Below are 22666 nucleotides of genomic sequence, written 5' to 3' on the forward strand. Positions count from 1 at the left end.
AAGAACACAAAGAAAAGAAAGCGATGCAGATTGAAGTGCGGAATAATATTCTAATAATAGAATAATAGCAATAATGCAAAAAAAAAAAAAAGACAGCGTGGAAGTGCTGAAGTTTGAACTTGGCGAAAAGCAAAACGAAATGGTTCAAGAGAACGGCAGACGAGCGCCGGAAGCAGGAAGCGAACGCACGAGAAAACATTGTCAAACAAACCAAAAAATTTGCATTTTATATCATAATGTAAACTCTGTTTATAATAATTACAATATATGTGATATTCTTTTCTGGCGCGCACGCATATCCTTCATCCTTTGAGCGCATACATTTACATAGATCCATACATATGTACACACACCTCCCAGTCAATAGATGATCAATAGAATTTGAAATTTCAATATCTAAGCGGCCCAGAGAATGCACTTCACACCATAATGCTAATTACGATTATTATAATCAAAGCCACACATCCTTGCCACATTACAGCATTCACGACTAAATAACGATTTCTATTTTTTTTTTTTCTTTTTTTGCCAAACACAATAGCAAACAATTGGCATTATTTCGACACGAATACAAAGCATACCTTAATGATTTCGCAAGTAAGCAAATAAATTGAAGGATCAATAGAAGATCGAAGGGTAATAAAAGAATTCGTTTAGAAAGGAGTTTCCTGCGCCAGCAACTTAGCTGCAACAACCCAATCAAACGCCCTTTTCTTCAGTCATTTCATTTCAATTCGGATATCTTCTGCCAACCAACGCCTCCCTTACAACCCCTGAACGAACGATCCTGCACATAGCTGATTATCCTGACAATGCACGCAGCTTCACATCATCTTGCTTTGCTTACTTTCTCATTTGCATATTTTTGCTTTCTTCTTTTCTCAGCTCAGCTCCGAGGTGGCAGATAGCTAACACATTCCAGATTCACATCAGGATCATCATTCAATTGCAAATAGTCCTTTGTCATATTCTGTAGTTTATAAACCCCAAAATCTTTTAATAAATAAACTTAAGAGGGGACGAGATCTCTATTGCCCGATCTTGCAGTGAATATTCTCAGGCGATTTGCATAAATTTGAAATTTTTAAATAAAAACTATTTTTATAAAAATTCTAAATCGCTTGGAGGTAATAGAGGCACAATGCGCTATTGACATTTTTGTTTGTCCTTAACAGACAATTGTATGTTTATCTTTTTACCCTTCTTCTCAGCTTGTTAGGTACGAATGGGAGAATGGATTCACTGGTGTCGAAAATTTGTCCAATACAAATAACGTACGCACATTGGAAATGATGGGAACATGATCTTGATAAAAGGCACTTTTTAGTTGAAGTTCTCCAAAGTCATGGGGTTCTTAATAGTAACGAAAACTTATTATTAGGCGTTTAGTCGTTCGAAGAATTTTGAGCGTACAGCGAAATATTTTAAATCGTATCCCCTTAATTTTGCAACGGAGTATAGACCTGTCTCTTCGTCTACTTCCATAGGTTGAGTACCCGCCGTCGACAACACATAGAGGTACAATATTCATTTCGGCATGATTTTCGTGATAATTTCGGGTTTATTTCATGATTATTTTCAGCATAATTTACAAAGGTCCTGTGTTCAAGACTCGTAGAAAAGCAATTAAAACAGACAAAGGTTTTTCCAATTATAAACAACTAAGGACGAGACTATCGTCGACTATGCCGAAGACCTCATACCTTTTATGAATGGAGCTAAACAATAATCTGATGAAATTCGAAAAGTTCATAAAATCTAGACAATCGATTGCATGTGAGATATGTGCTATAGTGGTCCGGTCCGATCGGTTCCGACAAATGATTAATCGGACACCCAAATATACCAGCTCACCAAATTTTATCAAGATATTTCAAAAATTGAGGGACTAGTTTGCAAACAGACATGGCTAAATCGACATAGCTCGTCCTCCCGAACATGTCGGTGTACTTATTAATGGGTCTATCTGCTCTCCTTTAAGTACTTTGAATTTAGGAGAATCAAACACTCAGAGAGTACCTATTTCTTGGAGGTACATCGCGCCTTGTATTAGCTTTTTTCAAGCCGACGCTGTGTTCAAGATCATTTCGGGATTGTTTTTGTATGGTTCGGGACTGTTTAAGAGTCAACTCCCGATCACGTTGGAACTATTTCGCTATTGGTTAAGAATAATTTCGGAACCGCATTGAGCTGAATCTGTAACTTCTTCGGGATCATTTTGAAACGTTTTCGATATAAGCCTCACTTTCAAAAAGCTTGTCAAAGTCCAATGTGAGCGAGAGGTAATCTGCTGATGAGTCACATCAGGCAGCTCACTAAGGATACCACTGTGTCCATGTTGCATTTCGTTCCAGCATTTAGACTCCAAAAGTATATTGGTTGAGCAAAAGCTGTAAGGCTTTTGTGGAAATCCAATGGCAGCTGGTTAAGAATAACATTCAATGCGCCCGTTGGACATAGACGAAAGGCTTCTGTTACCCCTGCACAATCTGCTCCTTGTATTTTATTAAGCTTATTAGTTTTGTATTGCTTTTCCAGAGCTGGAAACTACACTACCGCCCCGTACGCTAGGATGGGCCTTATAACCGCCGTGTAAAATTTTATCATAAGTTTTGGTCATAGGCTCCACTTTCTGCTTACTATTATCTGGCACGTACATAGTTTTCGTACGCTTTCTCTGCTCTTCTTTTAAAAGTGACTTTTCAGTTTAGGCTCTTGTCTATTTCGACGCCAGGCACTTAGCCCGCGTTAATAGTGAGATTTTTGTGCCGAAATTTAGATATTTTTAATTTGTTACTGAAGAGTATTATCTTGCTTAGTTTTGATCTCCCGATGTGACCCAGGTATTTAACAGCCCTGTATGATTTCGCTCGGCCTTGTGGGAAATGACTCCAAAACTGCGATAGCCAGGTCGTCTGCATATGCCACTACCTTTAGTCTATTCTTATCTCATTCAGTGCTCCAACCCACTGTAGAGCAAAAAACCCCGCTCGGGGCTGCTCACCTTTCCACATTTCAGGTTGTTGGCACCGAGCGCGAGCCGATGTTGTTATTATTTACCTAATTGTAGATATCCAAAAGCCTCTCAAGAACCTTAAGCATAATGGATGTAATGCTTTTTGGCTTGTGGTCTTTGCAATTTTTGTGCGTTCCTCTGCCAGCCTCGGACAGGAAGATTACTTTCGTTTTCCTCCAGTGTTAACAAACTTGTTAATTATACATCTCGTCACAATTATCAAATCTCGAGGCAGGAACAAGCTGACTCCTAAAAATATACAAAAAAATTACAAGCCGCGATAACTTCCAAAGAGATTTTAGGCCGATCTTCTCTTCCAATTTGCCCCGTACTCCTTTTTATTTTACGCCGATTCCGTACGTCATCTGCAAGGCAAATGAGTTTTCGCTGAGAAACATTCCATGGCAGAAATAAACTCGGAGTGTTTGCCAAATCACAGTCAAAAGCGACCCCGCTTAGAAAACCTTTCTGCTAATTGGAAAAATGTGTTTCTAAACTTTTGATGTTGATTTGTCCGTAGATCGAACCCAGGATCTTCGGTGTTGAAAGTGGAGCACTCTACCACCACACTACGGTTGGCTCCTAGAAGGCTTCCAAAAACTGCCGACCACCATAAAAACATTCAGCCTAGGGGACCGACCAAAATAGAAAATCATTCTTAACGGTACTTACGCTGATAGAGCAGAAAACTTCCTTCCGATCCTAAAAATATTCCAAGTCATGGATATAGTCCATATATTTGAGCTCCTGCACGAATTTTCTTTATTTTGTCAGCAGTTTTGCCTAATCATCCTCGATGCTCTCACTTTCTACGAACGTATCAGCATCATTTCAGATTTTATCCCCGTTTGTGCCATTACCATTATCCCTAAGCAAGACGAGCTTCGCCACAGTCATCGTTAAATATTTCATTAATTATTGATTGTGTTGTGATTTGTTTTTGTATTCTATGTGATTATGGAAACTGTGTCCCAATTTTTGAAAAGCCAAGAAATTCTAGAAACGATCGGCAAATGAATTAAGGCCTTCGAGGTAGCCATACGAACTCATACATCCACACCTTTGTGGGCATTTACATATTTACTAAAGTTTGTTTATTCGCCAGCACTAATGAAACGTTGAAAAATATCAGCAGCATTTTTTCTTTTCTCATAGTTTGCATGACAAAGCTAACCCAAGGATTCCCACTTCGGTGGTGTAGTCAGATAACATTGAAGCGCGCAAAACAACAAAATGAGAAGAATAGTAATGAGCAGTAGATAAGAAGATGCAACTGCAAACTACAACAAACACATCAACAATAAAGCAGCTAAATTCAATCAGGGTTGCATGCTCGATGTACGTGAAGATTTCAGCACCCAAATACTGATGAAGGTAAGCTGACTTAGATGAGATTTCTTGTTTTTTTTTTTTTTTGTTGTTGCAAGAAGGTATGCCTCAAATATTTCAAAATTAAATTTGTATGTGTGTATTTGTCACCAGGAAGATCTCCGTTTACTTTCTTAGAAGAAAGTGCGCTTGAGGGTTTGTAAGATATTCGTAGCTTAAGTGCAGCAGACGTACAAACCAAGTAAAGAAGGGCAGCTGTTGTTTTGTGCTAATCTTGCCAGAGCACACAGTTTTCCATATTAATGCACACGATCACCAATATTTGATATGCTAATCAATGAGTTTGTGAGACTCATCGCTACAGGGTGCTTAAGAACATTTCCAGCATATCGTCTTTTTTGATACATCGAATGGTAGGTTTATTTTTGAAATGAAACTATCTTAAGAACGGAGACTCAAGATTGAGAAGGACACATTTTCTGAGATCCAGTTTTTCATGGTAAAAACCCAGTTTGAAATTTAGAAGACTTCGTCCGGTGTGTGTGCTGGGTTCGGGCAACGAAAAATCCACTACTTCTAGAAAACAGGGGTAGAACTCCTATGGTGCGGACTCTTTTTTTAATGGCGACCATGACAAACGTTAAAAAAATACTTCGCCCGGGTTACCAACGAGGAGACTTAGGCCAAGTTTATCATCCAATTTGCGACGTGCTGCTTTATAGTTTTTTCTACGAGTAGTGGCGGGACAGGACCTAACATGTTTTACGACGACTCCGAACGTCGGCTGTAAGGCAGATGAATTTTTACTGCGAATCTTTTCAAAGCAGAAATACACTCGGAGTGTTTTCCAAACCACTGCGACCCCACTTAGAAAAACTTTTTGTACATTTTTGAGCTTAGAACCTTCATATACATCGATAAATCTCCTCCAAAGCCTTCGGATAGTCTCCTGATCGCTATAGAGAGAAGAGAAAGAAGTGCACATACTAAGAGGTACGTAAGTATATCGATTCAGCCAATTACCTTGTGGCAGCCGAAGTACGCACATCCCTAAGTGAATGGAACAAACAGCTAATGATTATATGGGATTATACTACTGTAACGAGCCAGGTCAAACCATGGACAGAGGCTTCAGAAGTTGGCCGATTGGAATAACTACTGAAAATTGTATCTTAAAATTCGCTGAAGGTCCTGGGTTCAAGTCCCAGCCAAATCAACATCAAAAGTTTAGAAAAAAGTATTTTCCGTGAAAGCCTTCTCAGTAAATATTCATCTGATTTGCAGATGTCGTGAGGACTCTGCTTAAAACATGTGGATCAAAAAGTCAACACGACACAATTGGAAGAGAAGTTCTGCTTAAATCTCCTCGGAGGTAAATCGCGCCAAGTAGTTTTTATTTTATTTCTTATTTATGATGAAGTTTTTCACAAGTTTTTGTCACGGTCAACTATGGCACCCTACTTCAAGATAGAGAAGCGCCATCTCTGTTAGTTTGTTTAAGGAGGGCGGACCGTTAATTTTCTCAGTCGCATTCAGTCGTCCGAACAATTCAGAAACGAAATATCTAAATCAAGGATGCTTTTGCAAGCGATGCCACAGGTTGCGGTCTTATTCACAATCTTGTTTATTTTTTACATACACAAATTAACTTCCCTGCTAGAAGAATTCTTCAGGGTTTTCTACTCGTCTGCACAACAATCAGTCGGGGTCCTTGAAAAGATGGGCTGTGTCCCAAAATAAAAAAATTGTATACATTGTATTTCCATTTTTCCTATCTCTAACGATTCGGCACTGTAGCCAACCAAATCTACGGTTACGTTGTTCAGGACGAGTCCACCATTCATGGTATATTAAGTTGAGATGAGCAGCAAAATTTAGTATTATCGAACAAAGTGTCAAGGTTAAATTCTATTCAACTTTAAATGGAGTTTAAGTTCGCACTGAAAAACCGGACCTAATTAAGAAAATTTCAAATGCGTCCGTGGAACGGATGTGTGGATTGCATTTGCAGGTGGTGTAAAGCCGCTTAAAGGAACATCTCCACGTTGGACTGCATTTCAAGCCATTGTAGAAGAAGAAAGCGCACTTCCCTCGGAATCGTATAACAGCGCCCTAGGTTGAACTTGCCGGTCAATAATCCTCATGCAGACTGAATGTGATCCAATATGTTCCTCCAGCATAATAAATTTAATAATTTAATATTTCTCCTCGGTTAAAAGTTACGTACATATGTATTCAGCAGATTTCTGAAGCACCCTATAAGCATTTGTGTTCTTATTTGTACCCCGCAGTCAAATCAACTAGTCCAAGATGCCTTACAGTGAGTCAATACTACCGGTGCGGTGTGCTGAAGAGCATACGATTGTGGACTAAATGTACAGTGGAAAATTGAGATAGTCATTTTTGTAAGGATTGCTGGCTCCTAATATTAGACTGTATTTTTATGCTACGACTCTTCTTCCTATATAGGAAAATGACAATAAATTATTCCACAAACTTAACATTGTTAATAAATCTGGGGACGTTGCACTGCTGAATCGAGTTTGCCATAAACGGCATTTGATCACCATAAACGGCTTGCTACAAAATCATGTAACGTAACAGTTTTTCCTGCGGAACATAAACCACATTCCAACGAAAACTAAAAAACAGCGGATAAAGAGATAACCTTTTTTAATGACGACTATTACAATTTGAGGACATATCCGGCTGATTTTTGTCTCCATGTAGGTGAAATCTTACATAACCGCCATAAAAAGTGCGATATTTACTGGAGTGGTGATGCCAATAAGAGCTCATTATGTGTTGGATTCGTGGCGAAAGCGGAACTTCATTAGAAAATGGCGCCGTTCCCGCATGTAGACGAATCTGTATAGAGGTTATATTCATTAATACTTCATTAATCTGCGCCCATGCACTCACAGAGAGGAATGATGCAAGAACTATGAAGAAATCCGACACATAAGAACTCATCCATTTGAACCAAATGTGCGTAACTAGGCTCTCAGCCTCATCCAAAAAGATGGTGCAATGTCTCAGGCCTATAAATGATAGGTGAACACAGTTCTCAGTGTCTAGGGAGACGCGCTTTACTCTAGCACAACTTTGATCTGTACGTTTCAATAGGTTAAACTGTTATTTAAAGAGAATCAACCCCGATATGCACAATGTCCATAAGACACCAATCATCCTGTCTCCTTAGGCCAATTCTATTAAAATTGCAAGTTTACTGGAACTCCTGTTAGAGGATATCGATTAAATTTTTTAAGTTATGGCACCTATTGAATGGGGCAAAGCACTGCACCTATAAAAAAAGAAGAAAACCTCACCATTAGACGAATGCCTCACCGAAGAGAGACATTACCTCGAAGATAGACATTAGTTCGAAAGATCAGCTTACATGACGAAACCTCACTTAATGAATTGAAATTAATTGACCAGATCGATATTCGAATCATTACCATATCAAACACAGGGTCTTAGCATAAACGGGTAAATCAAACTTCATGGCTGTCCCCCTATTGAAAACCACGCAACTAGATCGACGGATTTGCGCTAGATGAAGGGCAAGCCCGCAGTGTTTTAGATGAGCGCACTAGGTCTCAACCAGAGCTGGGTAACTTCGATTAGAATTAGAAATCATTACGATTAGAAAAATAAAATAATCTAATCATTAGTTTTTTTTTTGATTCTTTAATATTTTAGATTACTAATTGATTAGATTAGAACTAATCAAAAATCTAATGGCGATTAGCGACGATTAGCATATCTAATCAAAACTAATCAAAAAAAATTCGATTAGATTTCTCGATTAGTTTTAATTAGATTTGATTCAACTATTTTGAAATATTTTTGTTGTTTTTTTCGTTTAAATCATAAATTAACAAACTTAAAAGAACTTTTATTCAAAATTTCACTGTAAACATAAATCTTATTAAACAAGTAAGGACGGGATTGTCTTCGGCTCATAGCCCTGGTCATTTAGGTACACTTATTGGTGGGTCTATCTCCACTTTTTCCCATACTAGTTGTAGAGATTCTCGACGCCTTAAATGTATGCTGATTTATATTATATGTATCACAAAAAGTTTATATTCGACTTCATTACTACCAACTTTTCAAAAGAAAATTCAGACAATGAATTCCGTATTGGGGTATTGACTATACACCAGCAAATGAAAACAGCCTTTCAACGGGCGCTGATGACGTAAGCGGGGTATTGAACGCTAGACGCGCTTCCTTCAGCGCACCATATTTACTCCAAATTTCAGGACCTGGTGTCGGGTCATTCAAATACGCATATAGCTGATTGCTAACCACTTCTTTGAAACCGTTTGACTCGTTTGGTGAAATTAGTGTTCTGGGAGTTAACGCCTCCTCATCATGTTCTAGAACCATATAGATGAAATTACCTTCATCATTGAAATCATAAAAAGAGCTTTCATAGTCCAACTTAGGCACGGCCGTTTCAAAACATGTGGAATCATTTTGGAAGAAAGTGCTTATTACTTTAATCTCTCTTTTACTGATCTGCTCTTCAGTACAGTCAGGCAAAGTTTTTTGGATAACTCGCAACCATTTCATTTTCACATTTGGTGTCAATACAGCTGTCGCTAATGCCATATTTACCTCAGGTGCCAATGTGAAATACAGTGGAATCATTTTGGAAGAAAGTGCTTATTACTTTAATCTCTCTTTTACTGATCTGCTCTTCAGTACAGTCAGGCAAAGTTTTTTGGATAACTCGCAACTATTTCATTTTCACATTTGATGTCAATACAGCTGTCGCTAATGCCATATTTACCTCAGGTGCCAATGTGAAATATAGTTTAAACCTTTCTCTCAATCGATATTCTAGTTGTACTGCTGTTGAGCTAACATTGCTCGAAACTTCGGGTTTTCTGAATAATTTTTGCAGTTTATTACTCAAAGAAAATAACGCAGGAATAATACAACCATATTTCACATTAGATTCACCTTGGAGAAAGTCCAAAATTTGGGAAATAGGCTCCATTAGCAGCTTGTACGACTCTAAATATTGAAAATCACCTGATGTAAAAGGATACAGATGCAGCTCATCGGAAAGCTCGTTCAATTTCTCCTTGTACTGTAGTAACTTCAGGATTGCATCATATAGTGAGTTCCACCTAGTTACTACTGGTACAACAAGAGCTGAACCTATATACAAAAATAAATAATTTTTTTTTTACAAAAATATTTCAAAATAGTGGATCTAATCAAATCTAATCAAAACTAATCGAGAAATCTAATCGAATTTTTTTTTTTGATTAGTTTTGATTAGATATGCTAATCGTCACTAATCGCGATTAGATTTTTTATTATTTCCAATCTAATCAATAAATAATCGATGAGTATAGCCAACTAATCCTAATCAATCAATTATTCTGCAAAATAAAAGATTCTAATCCGATTACTAATCATTAGGATTACTAGTCATTATTCCCCAGCTATGGTCTCAACCTCGATTCAAAGCACTATCTCGTACCAGCTAAAACCCGCGCCCGCAGATGTGACGCTTGCAACAAAACACACTAGAAAAACTGGACGTTGAAAAACAGCAATCGCAACAGGCTGCCAATGACGTCGTAGCTCGGCCCTTAGGGAGAAGAGAGCATAAATTAACCCAATGGAATGAATTAGAAGTGGAAGCATATCTTTAAAGCACTACGTTCCGCCGCGGAGGAAGAAATTTTTATTAGTGAACACAAAAACCGCCCTGTTCCATAAAGAATATCGCGTTTAAACCGAAAGAAAGACAGCCTTAAGGGTCACGCGGAGAACAAATACAACCAAAAGGGTGTGCGAACGCTACCGTTAGTCAAAAAGGAAATAGGGACATCCCTTCAAGAAGACAAAGTACAACGCGAGAGTGCGAAGAGTTTGAGCTATTAGCCAAAGGCAATAGCGCCCAATTTTCCGAAAGACTGTTGGAATTCCTGTACGAATTCTCGTAAGAACGGAGGGAGATCCAACTCCGTTGGAAGGATCAATTGGAAAGTGATTTCAGTTGCTCTATATTTCGAATGACAACAGGCATAGCAACGAAGAAACGGCTGTTAGGCCTCGAAAAATGCTAACGGGTATGCTCCTGTTAAGTAAGTAGTCTCTCCATGTTCTCCAAGGTTTTACACTAATTTTCAACCCGTGTAAGTCTGACCTCCTTCGGTTTACTTAAATTTCTGTCATCAAATCCAAGCTGAAAACCAGTATTTCAAACATTCTAGTCTTGCGTTTCACTGCAGGGTGACTCTGCGCGACTGCAGGCATTACTTATTCAATTGAATGGTAACAAATAAAATTCTTCTTTAGGTAAATATGTAGGTCTCAGGTAAGCAGATTGACAGTTATGCAGTAGAGACAACCTTCACCAGCGATGATCGATGATCAACTTCGTTTGCATGAACATATGTATGTATGCATGTATGTACTTCTAGTGTGCTATATACTCGTACATATATTTATGTGCGGCCGCAAAAATCAAATCATTTATCAATTAGAAAATTGGCAAACATTGCGTACGGTTGTGGCAAAGCGTTTGCGCATGCGCGCATTTTTACGTGCATTTTTAACCCTCTTAGCTTTTGCAAGAACCCTCTGCGGTATGATCGCTATTGTAATATAGCGCAATTTTCACAAATGATCGATTGTTTTGGGCTTTTGTTCGATGGTGTTCACATACATACATACATACATACAGATAGAGATATACATACATAGCAGTATTGTAAAATTGGTTATATCTGCTTCAGGATTTTGCACACCACGTTTCTTTTGGCATTCATATTCGCATACTTAGAAGATGATTTGTGATTTCATATGAGCCTGTTATACTGACGGCGCTGATATTGATTATGAGGCCTGTTGACAATATCCAACAATAACTACAATGATAGATAATAAAATGTATAGACAATCAACAAGACTTCTTTCCCCTTTCTTTTTTTGCTTGTTTTCCTTTTTGTTATTTTTGCATTTGTGCGCTGATCTTGTAAATCTTTAACTTGTCAATTTTTATTGCCTTTTAAGCGGGTTAACTAGGGTTGGGTACTTTTGTGCTGCACCATAATAATAAAAAATTCCACATATTGCAAAAAAAAATTGAAATAATAGAAGACAATCGATTTTAAAAGGTAAGGAAGTGGTGTTTGGTGTGGCGTGTTTGCTTTTGTTTTTTTAAAGCTATTACACACTTGAAGAAAATGCAGAGGAAGAACTTTTTTTTGTGGATTCACTTTTAATAGTTGACATTCCTATTTCCTTGACTTTGTGACTCTGTGGGTGCTAGTTCGAATAAAATACAATAAGGTCTAGGTATGAAGATTGTCAACAACAAAGGAATAATTAAACAAAAGTAAAGGTCGTTAAATTTATGTGTGTCTTACTTTACAAAACATTTTCAAACACTTGTCTCAATTTTTATACTCAGTTGAGCAGAGCTCACAGAGTATATTAACTTTGATTGGATAACGGTTGGTTGTACAGGTATAAAGGAATCGAGATGGATATAGACTTCCATATATCAAAATCGTCAGGATTGAAAAAAAATTTGATTGAGCCATGTCCGTCCGTCCGTCCGTACGTCCGTTAACACGATAACTTGAGTAAATTTTAAGGTATCTTGATGAAATTTGGTATGTAGGTTCCTGAGCACTCATCTCAGGTTTAAAATGAACGATATCGGACCATAACCACGCCCACTTTTTCGATATCGAAAATTTCGAAAAACCGAAAAAGATCGATAATTCATTACCAAAGACGGATAAAGCGATGAAACTTGGTAGGTGAGTTGAACTTATGACGCAGAATAGAAAATGAGTAAAATTTTGGACAATGGGCGTGGCACCGCCCACTTTTAAAAGAAGGTAATTTAAAAGTTTTGCAAGCTGTAACTTGGCAGTCGTTGAAGATATCATGATGAAATTTGGCAGGAACGTTACTCTTATTACTATATGTATGCTTAATAAAAATTTGCAAAATCGGAGAACGACCACGCCCATTTTAAAAAAAAAAATTTTTTAAAGTCAAATTTTAACAAAAAATGTAATATCTTTACAGTATATAAGTAAATTATGTCAACATTCAACTCCAGTAATGATATGGTGTAACAAAATACAAAAATAAAAGAAAATTTCAAAATGGGCGTGGCTCCGCCCTTTTTCATTTAATTCGTCTAGAATACTTTTAATGCCATAAGTCGAACAAAAATTGACCAATCCTTGTGAAATTTGGTAGAGGCATAGACTCTGTGACGATAACAGTTTTCTGTGAAAATGGGCGAAATCGGTTGAAGCCACGCCCAGTTTTTATACACAGTCGACCGTCTGTCCTTCCTTTCGGCCGTTAACACGATAACTTGAGCAAAAACCGATATATCTTTACTAAACTTAGTTCACGTACTTATCTGAACTCACTTTATCTTGGTATAAAAAATGGCCGAAATCCGACTATAACCACGCCCACTTTTTCGATATCGAATATTACGAAAAATGAAAAAAAATGCCATAATTCTATACCAAATATGAAAAAATGGATTAAACATGGTAATTGGATTGGTTTATTGACGCAAAATATAACTTTAGAAAAAAACTTTGTAAAATGGGTGTGACACCTACCATACTAAGTAGAAGAAAATGAAAAAGTTCTGCAGGGCGAAATAAAAAACCCTTGAAATCTTGGCAGGAATACTGTTCGTGGTATTACATATATAAATAAATTAGCGGTACCCGACAGATGATATTCTGGGTCACCCTGGTCCACATTTTGGTCGATATCACGAAAACGCCTTCATATATACAACTAAGGGCTACTCCCTTTTAAAACCCTCATTAATACTTTTAATTTGATACCCATATCGTACAACCATATTCTAGAGTCAACCCTGGTCCACCTTTATGGCGATATCTCGAAAAGGCGTCCACCTATAGAACTAAGGCCCACTCCCTTTTAAAATACTCATTAACCCCTTTCGTTTGATACCCATATTGTACAAACGCATTCTAGAGTCACCCCTGGTCCACCTTTAAGGCGATATCTCGAAAAGGCGACCACCTATATAAGTAAGGCCCACTCCCTTTTAAAATACTCATTAACACCTTTCGTTTGATACCCATATTGTACAAACGCATTCTAGAGTCACCCCTGGTCCACCTTTATGGCGATATCTCGAAAAGGCGTCCACCTATAGAACTAAGGCCCACTCCCTTTTAAAATACTCATTAACCCCTTTCGTTTGATGCCCATATTGTACAAACGCATACTAGAGTCACCCCTGATCCACCTTTATGGCGATATCTCGAAAAGGCGTCCACCTATAGAACTAAGGCCCACACCCTTTTAAAATACTCATTAACCCCTTTCGTTTGATACCCATATCGCACAAACAAATTCTAGGGTCAACCCTGGTCCACCTTTATGGCGATATCTCGAAAAGACGTCCACCTATAGAACTAAGGCCCACTCCCTTTTAAAATACTCATTAACCCCTTTCGTTTGATACCCATATTGTACAAACGCATTCTAGAGTCACCCCTGGTCCACCTTTATGGCGATATCTCGAAAAGGCGTCCACCTATAGAACTAAGGCCCACTCCCTTTTAAAATACTCATTAACCCCTTTCGTTTGATACCCATATTGTACAAACGCATTCTAGAGTCACCCCTGGTCCACCTTTAAGGCGATATCTCGAAAAGGCGACCACCTATATAAGTAAGGCCCACTCCCTTTTAAAATACTCATTAACACCTTTCGTTTGATACCCATATTGTACAAACGCATTCTAGAGTCACCCCTGGTCTACCTTTATGGCGATATCTCGAAAAGGCGTCCACCTATAGAACTAAGGCCCACTCCCTTTTAAAATACTCATTAACCCCTTTCGTTTGATACCCATATTGTACAAACGCATTCTAGAGTCACCCCTGGTCCACCCTTATGGCGATATCTCGAAAAGGCGTCCACCTATAGAACTAAGCCCCACGCCCTTTTAAAATACTCATTAACACCTTTCATTTCATACCCATATCGTACAAACATATTCTAGAGTCACCCCTGGTCCACATTTATGGCTATATCTCGAGAAGGCGTCCACATATAGAACTAAGGCCCACTCCCTTTTAAAATACTCATTAATACCTTTCGTTTGATACCCATATTCTACAAATGCATTCTAGAGTCACCCCTGGTCCACCTTTATGCCGATATCTCGAAAAGGCGACCACCTATACAACTAGCACCACTCCCTTTTAAAACCCTCATTAATACTTTTAATTTGATACCCATATCGTACAAACACATTCTAGAGTCACCCCTGGTCCACCTTTATGGCGTTATCTCGAAAAGGCGTCCACCTATAGAACTAACCCCCACGCCCTTTTAAAATACTCATTAACACCTTTCGTTTGATACCCATATTGTACAAACGCATTCTAGAGTCACCCCTGGTCCACCTTTATGGCGATATCTCGAAAAGGCGTCCACCTATAGAACTAAGGCCCACTCCCTTTTAAAATACTCATTAACCCCTTTCGTTTGATGCCCATATTGTACAAACGCATACTAGAGTCACCCCTGATCCACCTTTATGGCGATATCTCGAAAAGGCGTCCACCTATAGAACTAAGGCCCACACCCTTTTAAAATACTCATTAACCCCTTTCGTTTGATACCCATATCGCACAAACAAATTCTAGGGTCAACCCTGGTCCACCTTTATGGCGATATCTCGAAAAGACGTCCACCTATAGAACTAAGGCCCACTCCCTTTTAAAATACTCATTAACCCCTTTCGTTTGATACCCATATTGTACAAACGCATTCTAGAGTCACCCCTGGTCCACCTTTATGGCGATATCTCGAAAAGGCGTCCACCTATAGAACTAAGCCCCACGCCCTTTTAAAATACTCATTAACACCTTTCATTTCATACCCATATCGTACAAACGTATTCTAGAGTCACCCCTGGTCCACCTTTATGGCTATATCTTGAGAAGGCGTCCACCTATAGAACTAAGGTCCACTCCTTTTTAAAATACTAATTAATACCTTTCATTTGATACCCATATCGTACAAACACATTCTAGAGTCACCCCTGGTCCACCTTTATGGCGATATCTCGAAAAGGCGTCCACCTAGAGAACTAACCCCCACGCCCTTTTAAAATACTCATTAACCCCTTTCGTTTGATACCCATATTGTACAAACGCATTCTAGAGTCACCCCTGGTCCACCTTTATGGCGATATCTCGAAAAGGCGTCCACCTATAGAACTAAGGCCCACTCCCTTTTAAAATACTCATTAACCCCTTTCGTTTGATACCCATATTGTACAAACGCATTCTAGAGTCACCCCTGGTCCACCTTTATGGCGATATCTCGAAAAGGCCTCCACCTATAGAACTAAGCCCCACGCACTTTTAAAATACTCATTAACACCTTTCATTTCATACCCATATCGTACAAACGTATTCTAGAGTCACCCCTGGTCCACCTTTATGGCATTCGTCCACCTATAGAACTATGGCCCACTCCCTCATTAAATACTCTTTAATACTTTTCATTTGATAGACATGTCATACAAACACATACCAATGTTACCTTCGGCTCAATTTCCTACATGGTTATTTTCCCTTATGTTTTCACCATAGCTCTCAATTGAGTATGTAATGTTCGGTTACACCCGAACTTAACCTTCCTTAGTTGTTTTTGTTGACCTGGTTGCGTTCACAGAAATATTTTATAAATAGGTAACTGAAGTGAAAAGGATGCAGTTTTTATAAGCTCAAATCCAGTTCATATTAGTTGTTATTGATCTATTTTTCTTTAAAAAAAAATCAGCAACCTAAAAACACAATTTTCGATATACCAAATCGATGTGATCGAAAAGTTCTTGGAAAGATTTATGGACCTCTACGCGTTGGCGATGGCGAGTACCGAAGAAGATTTAACGATGAGCTGTACGAGCTATACGCAGACATCAACATAGTCCAGCGAATTAAAACGCAGCGACTGCGCTGGGTAGGCTATGCTATGCGCTCCGGCCAAGAAAGTGTTTCTATCGGAACCCGCCTATGGAAGCAGAGGTAAGCGCGGCCCCGACTCCGCTGGAGGGACCAGGTGGAAAACGATTTAAACTCCCTTGGTGTTGGCGCCGGTTGGCAAATAGAAGGTGCGACTGGCGCACCTTGTTGGACGGCCATAACCGCTTAAACGGTTAAGCGCCAATGAAGTAAGTAAGTAAATCGATGCTTTTTACACTCGTAATTTGTGCTTCGTCCAAGGCGTAGCACTCAGCCAATCTTGGGACCGCATTACGTTTTACAATCCGTGAACGAAACTCATTTTTGATGTGTATACATCTTTTCTCATCGCATGGGGAAATCCTAAATATAAGCGTAATAGTAATCGTAGTCTTTGTAAGAGATATGCTATATGGAGGATGCATGAAGAATGTAAATGCAGGCGTAATGTGTAAAATTGGTGTATGTACTGTGTGGAGTACTAGAGAATGTATAAGTGTAGGGGTAGTATGTGGTATTGGTATGCTGTATGGAGTATAATCACTACACTGCAGCGTTATGTGGGAGCAAGGTATGCGGTAGTAAGTATGTAAGTACTCGAACAGATAGGTACTAGAAGTTTACGCCGATCACTCAATCGGCGGCGGCAGTTAGGATCGATTGCGAATTAAAATAAAATGCAATGAAATAATTTTAAATTAATTAGGTTAAATTAAATTAATGCGATTTTTAATTGATAAGTTTATTATCGGGTGTTATCAAAAAGCTATCGATTACTTACCGAAAAGTTATCGATATATAACAAAAGGGATACCAATTGCTTAGGAAACATATAGATTTGTAATCGGATTTTTACCAATTTGTTATCGGCATGCATTGGAAAAGTAATCGATTTCGTTATAAAAAATTTATCGCTTTGTTATCGAAAAGTTATCGGTTACATATCAACTGATGTAACCCTTCTATAACAAGCCGATAAGAAACCAATAAGAAGCCGACGACTCGGCAATAACAAAACGATTATCGAAAATAAGCCAATTATATAGCCATATGAGTAGTTACCAATAAAAATTGCCGAAGCTCTTCTAAAAGTCTGGAAAAAAATGTCACGAATACTTAGTACTCATGCCTTTTTTTTCCCTGTAGTCCGGTTTAGTTAATATGTTCTTGGATTCAATCCGCTGTTAATTTTCCAAATATTCATAAAATTTAATCATTTGTGTTATAATAATTTTTATTAAATTATTATATGTTTTTAAATAAAAAAATATGATTAAATCCATTTTCATTCTCATATAATCAGGATATTTACAACAGACATTTTAAATAAAATTATAATTTTTTTGTTAAACGAAAAAACTTCCTTTACTAGTGTTAGAATTAAAATTTAAATATTTAAAGATAACACGTTGAACAAGTTCAGCGCAAAAAATTATTAACGAGCACATTTTCCCAAACGTTCAACAATTTTTGGTGACACATATACATAAGTATGTATGAAGATTAGGGTGCCTTGCATAGCGGTCTTCAAAACTTTTAGATAAAAAGATACAATTTACTTACATTTTATCGTTTTCCACCTGGTCCTTCCAGCGGAGTGGGGGCGCACTATTCCTCTGCTTACATAGGCGGGTTCAGATAAAAATACTTTCTTAGTCGGAGCGAATCTTTCATTTACATAACATGGCCTAGCCAGCGTAGCCGCTGCGTTTTAATTCGCTGGACCATGTTGATGCCTGCGTAAATCTCGTACAGCTCATCATTAATTCTTCTTCGGTACTCGCCATCGCCAACGCTTAGAAGTTCGAAAATCTTTCGAAGAACTTTTCTCTAGAACCATCCCAGAGCCGCTTCATGTGATGTTGTCATGGTCCATGCTTCTGCACCATATAGCAGGAGGGGTACGATTGGTTTCAGCGCATTATTAGAAAGGCCTTGACTCTGACCTTCAGATCGTATCATTAAAAAGTTGAAATTTTCGTCCAGTTCATATATTTAAGATTTAAAATATGTAAACTTTTTAAGCAACCTGTAAAAACAGAGGAATTCAAGTTAAAACACTTTTTACAATGTAACCAAACACACTTCGTCTATAGGACACACAAAACTATGGCTCGAACTTGGTTTTGACGCGGTTCTGAACATTGCGCAGCGATTACGCTAAATGGGTTATGCTTTGCGAATGGATGAAGACGCTGCGGCCCAAAAAGCAATCCTATCGAAATCCGAATTTGCTAGCAGGGGTAGAAGTTGAGTTGGAAAATGCATTGTAGGAATTCTTGATTTCTATTTGTGCTCCTAATCGGCGTGATTTGCTGCGAGACGGCCGAAATCGCGTGGGCGTTTAAATGCCATTTAGTGAATGAAAATATCATGGTACACTCTAATGTGTACATGCATATGTTTTCTGTTTACCGGACACACGTGTGCTATGTTTTATTTATCGCAACAATAACAATAAATGATAAAAAACACAGCAATAAAAAGAATTCGAATATAAACAGTAAACAATTCGAACGTACGCCAGACTTCAGAGATTTATCCACCGACTTAAGTTTCTTGAAATTCGGAGAAAATTTATATATCTCCTCCGCTGATGTAGTTAAAGCTTCACTCAGCTCAATATCGAGTCTTTCGAGAGAAGGATGAACACTTTCTTCCATGATCATTCGATCAAAGGTACTAGAATTTCATGGCAAGCATTTGAAAAAATCAGGAAGTAAGATACCGCTGTCGTGTTGGTTTATGGTCCAGCGAATTCAAAAATTGGCTATACTATAAATGTGTTCTCTGAACCATGGTAAAAGTATTTTTACCATGCCTTGAGCGGTACAATGAACGAGCGTCTCGCGATGATCGAAAAAATGATGATTAGTATTAAGCTATACCATAAATAACTAATCCAATCCATTTGGCGCGGCCTTAACCGAAATGGCGAAAAAAGATCTTTAACGCAAAGACCAAACATCAGGGATAAATTCAGCGTCCTGAACGTGCACACTATTCAATATCTCTACATCGACTTGTCGAAGCGAAGGTCTCGCAATTGGCAGTACCTGGTATGACACGGCGAAAGTCGCCTAGGTGATTAGGTGATGATGATAACGATGATTAGCTTAGGTTGAAAATACACATATAATGTATGAATGAATAGCGTTACCAGAAGTTTGGTTAACGATCAAACTGAAAAGCCCTATAAACAACCAAGACCTATGTTATAAAAACTCCGTCCTCTGCGCAAACACTTGAAGCTTTCTAAGACTCATGCCACTTGCTGCTTCTAGATCTGATAGCTGTATCACTTCGTTTAGCTGAAGCCTTGGCCTGGCGCGCGCAGGGCACAAGCACTAAATGTGCTCCATCGTTTAGGCCCGTTAAAGGAATCTGACGCCAGTAGGCAGTGTCCAGCCAGAACACCCGCCATGTGTCTACAGTCCTCTCTTTTTAATGATAGGAGTAACTTTGTTAGTCTAATGTTGTAAGGCCTACACATGATCTTCGGCACTTTACAGCCTCGCGCTTACGTCCACGTCTTTTCGGCTTGGTAGGCCATGTGCAACTCTTGCCTTTTCTTAATCTCGCCCAATCTAATTTGGACGTCTGCGGAGCAATCTTTGAGGGATGTGCCGTTTTTAGCTAGTTCATCCGCTATTTCATTCCCATATATGTAATCCCATATGCCCTAAGATCTAATATTAATATATATTGTAACGAATATTAGCAGCACTAAGGGACACTATCATCTCTAAGCCGATGCTAAGCAGTGACTTGTATGCACATTAATAATTCAATCATTATGTCTACACATATGTACGTACACGCAGCGGAGAAGCAACGCACAACCACATGCATAAATATGAGATACTCCCGAAAGTATGCAATGGTTGTGCAAGTGTCGCTCACACATACAAGCGCATGGGGTTTGAGAGAAGCTATAAAATCATGCATCTGTAGTTACAGCTGAGTAATTTTATAGCTGATAACTAACTAGTAAGTTCTGGAAATAGAAAAGCCTAGAAATATGCAACGAGGAAATCAGACAGTATAAAAGTCAGCAACAGTAGAGGCACAACAATCAGTTTGATTTAAGCAAGCTATTGGTTGTGAAGTATCAGTGTTATTGTGAAGTACTTTAATAAAGGCCATTTTGTATTATTGAATATTGGAGTTATTTATCCAACAGTTTAGCGATGCGAACGTTAGTAGAAGGTTGCAAATAAGAGGAAATTCAGGAAATTCGTTACAATATTTATGCTTTTCCCTATCCCGATTCTTTCCAGGGATTGCTTACACTCTAACACACTTTTACATAGATGCTGTTCTATGCGAGATTACTGCCTTATTTGCTGGTTGGCTGTCAATATAAAGTGGATACGGCCGTAGTTCAAGCTATTTTCTCCCATTGTTTCTACCGCTTTGGATACGGCTACCACTTCCACCTTAAAAACGCTATTGTGATCTGGCAGCTTGTAGGATCTGTTTGTTTTCGGATCAACACAGTTTACTGCAGACCCTACTCTTTCACCTAAATAAATAAATGTAAGACGCGATAACTTCCTAACAGATTTTAGGTCCAGCTTCTCTTTCTATTTGCGTCGTGCTCCTTTTAATTTTTCCTACAAATTGGTGGGACGGGACCTATTTGTTTTATGCCGACTCCGAACGGCATCTGCAAGGTAGATGAGTTTTCACTGAGAACTTTTCATTGCAGAGATACACTCGAAGTGCTTGCCAAACAGTGCCGAGGGGCGACCCCGCTTAGAAACATTTTCTTTTAATTGAAAGAAACTTGTTTCTAAAATTTTAATGTTGCTTTGACCGGGTCATGAACCCAGGATCTTTGGTGTGGTAGGCAGAGCACGCTACCATCACACCACGGCGGCGGTCTATTCCTCTTGTCCGCTTAAGCTGTCTCGAGGCACTGAGCCTCGTTGCAGTTGTTAACGCTATGTTTTTTCCCACCAGGTCTTTAGGTGGAATGTGCAGAATGACATTCAGTGAAGCCATCGGGGTTTGTTTTAGGGGCTCCCGTAATTTCAATATCTTGCAACAAAAACAAAACGAAATCAACAAATACATTCAGTTTTAATAGCTTCATTAGGCCAGCTAAAAACTTTGTTAGGTTCTGTCAGTAGGTACGTCTGTATGTATAGCTACTTATGTAGTATGAAGGTACATATGTGCGCAGTTTTGTGTGTATATATGTACATTGTTGTAATCTTTCTTATTCACTTCGGATGTATCGCCAACACACGCTTATACAGACATATGTATATATTTAAACTTGAGTGTAACTTTGTTGCGATTGTCGAATTCTCCAAAAGATTTATGCCAAAGCCACTAAGTACTCACAAATGTACTTAAATACCTACCATACATTGCGCCACCACCCCCTGATCCCCTGCGACCAAAGCCAAGCTTATACACGCAAGTCCGCGAATTCAATTCTCAAGGTCTTTTCGATGACGTCTACAGCTACAAGTCATTCGCTTTTTTGTTCATTATTGTTTGCACTTTTTTCCTCTAATTATTATTTTTTGTTATTTAATTTTTTTTTTTTTTTTTTTTTAATAAATACTTGGTGATTTAACAGCAACGGCATACATACAAACATTCTCGGCTTTCGAAATATGCTTAGAATATATATTTTTTTGTTTCTTGGCGCGCTGGCGATGTTGAGATTAATTGCTGAAATGTATCGAGTGTGTGTGTGTGTGTTTGGGTATAATGGGCCGGTTGTATTTTTCGGCTAGAGCGATTGCCCACCAACTGAACCCACACACATTTTATATATCTTGAATAACCATTAATGTTCCTTGTGTTGACTATGACTTCCGCGCAACACTTGAACTTCCCTTCTAAGTTTCGACAAAAGCCAAGCTTCGCAGTCAGCTCCGTAAACGCCTTAATCACAGCAATACTTGGCGTCTACAAGTGCTTTTAAAGCATTCCTCTCTAAACTACTTGATCGTTCTTACTCATTGCTTGAATAACGAAAGTTTTAAAACAGAAACAAATAAGGAAGTCTGAGTTCCGCTGATACCAAACTTTAAATAACCAGTTGTTGGTTTCAACAGAGTCAATAAACATACATACAAAAGTAAGAAACTTCGATCTGGCTACTGTAGTAGGTTAAACTCTTTCTTTTACAGAATGAACTCTATTATAAGTAATCCACATGACACTAACCCATTTTTTCAACAGCAATGTGGAACCAACGCCCCTAACACCCAGGGGCGGATCCAGCACGATTTGGGAGGGGGCGATTTAAGTCAACTTTTTAAG

At 38.5% G+C, this 22666-nt stretch overlaps 1 long non-coding RNA gene across 1 annotated transcript; it reads right to left on the bottom strand.

Annotated features, from left to right (window-relative positions):
• Positions 1-8299: 8299 nt before the first annotated feature.
• LOC137236540 (uncharacterized) lies at positions 8300-22412 on the bottom strand. Its single transcript, XR_010948480.1, has 3 exons — positions 21754-22412; positions 17945-18410; positions 8300-8733 (listed from the first exon to the last, which is right to left on the bottom strand). It is a non-coding gene; the product is annotated as an uncharacterized lncRNA (long non-coding RNA).
• Positions 22413-22666: the final 254 nt, after the last annotated feature.

Source organism: Eurosta solidaginis, chromosome 1, assembly GCF_040869045.1.
Source record: "Eurosta solidaginis isolate ZX-2024a chromosome 1, ASM4086904v1, whole genome shotgun sequence".
NCBI classification, from domain to species: Eukaryota; Metazoa; Arthropoda; class Insecta; order Diptera; family Tephritidae; genus Eurosta; species Eurosta solidaginis.